Below are 5,269 nucleotides of genomic sequence, written 5' to 3' on the forward strand. Positions count from 1 at the left end.
AAAAGGGGAGTGTTGTTTGTCATAAGGTTGTTTACATTTTCTTAGCCATTCAGTTTCAGAGACTGAAATACATCCTGAAAGGTTTACTGTAGTTATTTCTAGGTGCAGAGTTGTAAGTGATTTTTAATAATTTTGTTGTCATTTTGAGTATTTTCCAATTTTTTTTTCTCTTCCTTTCTTTCTTTCTTTTTTTTAATTTTTGTAGAGACAGGGTCTTGCTATGTTGCCCAGACTGGTCTCAAACTCCTGGCTTCAAGCAGTCCTCCCACCTTGGCCTCCCAAAGTGCTGCGGTTACAGGCATGAGCCATCATATTCAGCCCCAATTTTTCAACAGTAAAACACTTATCATTCGTCTGATAAAATAAAATATAATAATAGTAATAACATGTGCTTATAACTGAAGATTATCCCCAGCAGAATAAATAATTAAGGGTGGGGTTTGTGAATGAAGTCAGATACTAGGATATTTAATGACAAGATGACCCCAGTCATCCATGGGGCCATAAGTGAGCATATATGACACACAGACTCACCACCAGGTTATGCTGTCTCAAGTCTCAAGGTCATTTTTCTTTTTCTGAGACTCAGTGGCTACCTCTTGAGGCAGGACCTGCAATTGAAAGGCAGTCTTCAGCTCTGATATAAGCAGTCATGCTCCAGCCAAATATGCCTCATTTAAACTGCAGTAGACCAATAATTGTTTGTTTTGCTTTGTTTTTGTTTGTTTACTTGTTTTCTTAAGAGCTTTATGGAAACGTAACTCACATCCCATACAATTCACCCATTTATTCTTACATTTCATATAAATGGATTCATACAATATGCGGTCCTTTGTGATTGGCTTCTTTCACTTGGCATAGCATAATGTTTTTGACATTTGTTAAACATTAATATTAACATAATGTTTGGCCATTATAGAAAATGCTGCTAGGGACATTTATGTACAATTGTTTTTGTTGGATATATGTTTTCATTTTATTAAGAATGCACCTAGTTATGTATCTCCCCTCTTTTTCCTTTCCAATGGGAAGAGTTATTTTGGTTTTGTGGTCTCCGTATACTAGGTGTGTGAGGAGGGGAGCACAGAAAACCCTTCCTTTTAGTTTACAAATTACCAGAGTGAGAGAAGGCACATCCAGATCTAGTAAAGAGGCCACCTAGCATCCTCTAGTCTACTCTGGACTTTTAGCTGATTCCACAGATTGTATGAACTATTGTGTTTTCTCTCTGTCTTGGGGTGGCATGATTGTCTTTTGCATGTAAGAAGGTCAGTGAACTAAATATTTGCTGACCAGAATAGCAGAGTTTGGTTACCATTAATGTTTTCCACTAACGATTTCCAATTCTCCTACCAGAAACATTGCACTTCCTCATCTTCTTGAAACTGAGTGTGACTATGTGACTTACTTTGACTAGAAATGTGAGTGAAAGTGACCCTTTTCACTTCTGAGACAGTATACTATTTGTACTTCTTTTTTCTTCTGCTGCTACATACATAAGACTTCCATGAGGAAAACTTTAAAATAATAATAGATACAGAAGAACTGAAAAATGGAAATATTCTAAAGCCTTATATAGAGGAACAAAGGTCCATGAATATTTAAGTCAACTTAAAAAAAGAGGAGTAAAGAAAGGGGATTCCCCTACTAGATATGCCATGCTATAAAGCCATAGTAATTAAAAGAAAATAGAATTGGCGTCAGAACAGATAGATAAATCGAATAGAATAGAGTTTAGAAATAGACTCTAATTTAGACTCTATAGATTAAGTCTTCAAATGTACACAAAGTCTATTTAGAGTCTATATCTAAATACAGACTAGACTCTAAATAGACTTCGTGTACATTTGAAGACTTAATCTATAACAAAGGTGACACCATAAATCAAAGGGAAAGACTAGTTTCTAGCAGATGATGTTGGGAAATAGCTCACTGTGCTGACCCTGGGCCTGTTTAACCCCAAATACGGTTCTTGCCCTCCTCTGCTTTATATCACAGGCTGCGGGCTACATTCCCAGTCTCTCCTGTCACCTGCCCTTCATCCAGTGAGGCCAATGGAGAGGCAATGGAACAGATTGCAAAGAAAGAGGAAGAAATAATCCAGGCTATTCTCTCCTGCTCTTCATGCATTTGATGACATTTACGGCAGCAGCAGCATCTCTTGTTCACTCCCATTCCCTCCAAAAACTCCTGCATGGATTCCAATTCCACCAAGTAGTCCCGAGTTCCAATAACATTGCCACCTCCTGTTCTTTATTATTAAGCCTAAGAGTGATAGCGGCTTCTTGCTGCTGCTAAGGTCTGGGTTGCCTCAGCATCCCCTGGTTAACTCACCAGATCTACCATCATTCATGTAACGAAGTACCTGCATTAAATTTCTTTTGTTTTAAACCCTAAAAATGGCATGCATTTTTCTGGATAGATCTGACTGATATACTTACTATGTGGAGACAAATACATGTGAATCTCCACCTAACATCACATGCAAAAGGTGGACTCTAAAAGAATTCAAAATCTAAATATGAAGGCTAAAACTATAGTTGGTAGGAGAAAATATGGAAAAATGTCTTTGTAACCTAGAGATGGAGAAGCTAAAATTCCAAAAGCACAAACCATAAAAAAATTAACAAATTTGATTATATTGTAACAAGGATTTTTGCTTAATGAAGAAGATAATTAAAGTTGAAGAAGACAAAGTTAACAAACAGATGAGTGACTGAAAAAATACATCTTTAAGGTCTAAAGTCAACAAGAGCTTAATATCTAAAATATATGAGAAACTCTTGCAAATCAGGAAGAAACAGATAGCTGCCCCAATATTAATAGAAATATGGTATAACAGGATATAAACAGTCAATTTACAGATGAGAAAGCCTCAAAAGCTAACAAGTTTATGAAGAGGTGTTCAAAATCATTAGCAATTAGAGAAGTGCAAATGATATTTTGGACCCAGAGAGAATGACATTTGCACTAGCCAAAAATCTAAAACTGTGTGAAAAAACTAGATTAGCAGCAATGTGGAATATCATGGCCACCATTTCCATGGTGGACTACCCAGAAGGCAGCCATCCTAGAGGACAAACTGTCAATATTTAGTCTTATTCCATATGCACATAGCAGCAATCTTTCTCCAGGGTATATAACACAAGCGATTCTCACGTAGGTTTATCAGAGGACATTCCTGGGGATGTCAATTGTTGTATTTCTTTTTTTGGAGCGAGTGGTGGGGGAGTCAGGGGAGAGATGGAAAATAACTTTCATAACCATGCCTGGAAGAATGAGTAGGTAAAAATCAGTAAAGTTGCATCATAAAATACCATAAAATACCAGGCATGAGTTCAAAGAAATGGCTTAGATTACTTTCATAGCAACATACATGGATCTTTTAAAAAAATTTCCCTTGGCGGGGCATGGTGGCTCATGCCTGTAATCCCAGCACTTTGGGAGGTCAAGGCAAGCGGCTCACCTGAGGTCAGGAGTTCGAGACCAGCCTGGCCAACATGATGAAACCCATCTCTTTGTATTTAACCAAAACTCAAAAAAAAAATTAGCTGAAAAATTAGCTGGGCCTGGTGGCGGGCACCTGTAATCCCAGCTACTGGGAAGGCTGAGGTGGGAGAATCACTTGAATCTGGGAGGCGGATGTTGCAGTGAACACGTCATTGCACTCCAGCCTGGGCAAAAAAAAAAAAAAAAAAGAAGAAGCCGTTGATGAAAATAAATTAAAAATGAGACAGAATACATGCAAAGAAAGAGAGTGACATAAGCAAAGCAGCATCTTTCAGGCCTCCCTCCCTCCCTCCCATGCTCCCTACACATCTATACTTTCCATGCCAACAATACTGAACTGTTTGTGGTTCCGCAAACTCAGCATGTTTTTTCTCTACCATCTGCCTCTGTATGTGCTGTACCTTCCTCCAACCTTCCCATCTAGTTCAATGAGGGATGGGCACACTGAATCATCTTACTGGGGAATCATCTGAGCTCATAGCTTATTTGGAACAGAGTAGTTGCTCAGTAAATATTGCTGACTTTAAACTCAGTTTGGACAGACTCTGCAGGCCTCTTTTGCACCACAAACCCCTTCTATTCTCCCTCAATCTTTTTGTGAAAATAGCTACAGATTGTTAGAAGAGTGTACCTTCTAAAATCTCAGCATTATGCTACTAATCTGGAAGGCACACACTTGAAGGTCAACATTCTAGGAGCTCAAGAAGGGGAAGAAGACTAAAATGTAAAGTTTCCATATATTGACTTTCATTTAATCACCCAACCACTTTCTATAAAGTACCCCTTCTTCCAACTCTGCCTGGTGTCCACCAGTCCAGAGCTCTTTTGATTCACTGCCTTCTGAGGGTAAACCTCCAGCTACATGCCAGGGCAAAGGAGAAGACATCACCTGATGTAGTGGGTAAGGTGGACCTAGAAGTTCTCTTGCTTTTTATACAGATTCTCAATCACTCCTCTTTTTAGGCCCTATTTTACTTCATTCAGAAGTTCCAGAATCCAGAAACTTTCTGGGGTTCTGGTGTGCAAATCCCCTTGCTCTCCAGCTTCTGCCACTTACAGCTCAGAATTCTCAGGTCTATGGAAGCCAGTTGGAACAGTTGCCTATCTGCTTTCTTATTTTCAATATTCTTATCATCCCTTCTACCCTTCTTTTTGTCCTTGAGGGTTTATGCTTCCCATTATGCCAAAACTTTAGTTGCTAGCATTGTGTTGTTATTTAAGAGGGAGCAAGGATAAATGAATTTGTTCAATATATCATCTTTAAAAAAAAAACCTGCCTATTTTCACATTTTAAAATTGTTAAAAATATCTTCCTTTGAGGGAGGCAAAATTGGCGGATTGAAAAGATCTACCTCCTATTCTTGTTTTGACACACAGACTTCTGATATTGTAGAACACCTTGCTGTCCTTCTCACACTTTGATTCCTTTCTTCTCCAGGCTGTAGACAAGCTCCCCTCCAGCACTTATTAAAATTATTGTATTTGTGACCGGTGAAAAGTATACCTGGAAAACATGTGAAAAGTGGGGTTGGGATGAGGATGGGAGGAGGTGGGCGCATTGGAAGAATACAGAGAGCTCAGTTACCTTCTCCTAGGTCAGTGTTTCTCAATTAGCACTCCCTAGATAAGCAGCGTCAGTATTACCTGGGAACTTATTGAAATGAAACTTCTCAAGCTCCACCCTAGACCTGCTGGGTCAGACACAGTGGTGATGCGATCCTGAACTCTGTTTTAACAAGGAGATTCTGATGCCACTCCT

The 5,269-nt window shown here is 38.9% G+C and overlaps 1 long non-coding RNA gene across 1 annotated transcript in view; it reads right to left on the reverse strand.

The window, feature by feature from the left end:
- LOC111550324 overlaps positions 1-4,985 on the reverse strand; it is a 7,396-nt gene extending 2,411 nt beyond the window's left edge. The window contains exons 1-2 of the long non-coding RNA XR_002734004.1: positions 4,863-4,985; positions 535-611 (exon numbers count right to left, since the gene is read on the reverse strand). This is a non-coding gene — a long non-coding RNA (uncharacterized LOC111550324). The remainder of the gene's footprint in view (positions 1-534; positions 612-4,862) is intronic.
- Between the last annotated feature and the right edge of the window lie 284 nt (positions 4,986-5,269).

The sequence above is a fragment of the Piliocolobus tephrosceles genome, chromosome 14 (assembly GCF_002776525.5).
Source record: "Piliocolobus tephrosceles isolate RC106 chromosome 14, ASM277652v3, whole genome shotgun sequence".
NCBI lineage: Eukaryota > Metazoa > Chordata > Mammalia > Primates > Cercopithecidae > Piliocolobus > Piliocolobus tephrosceles.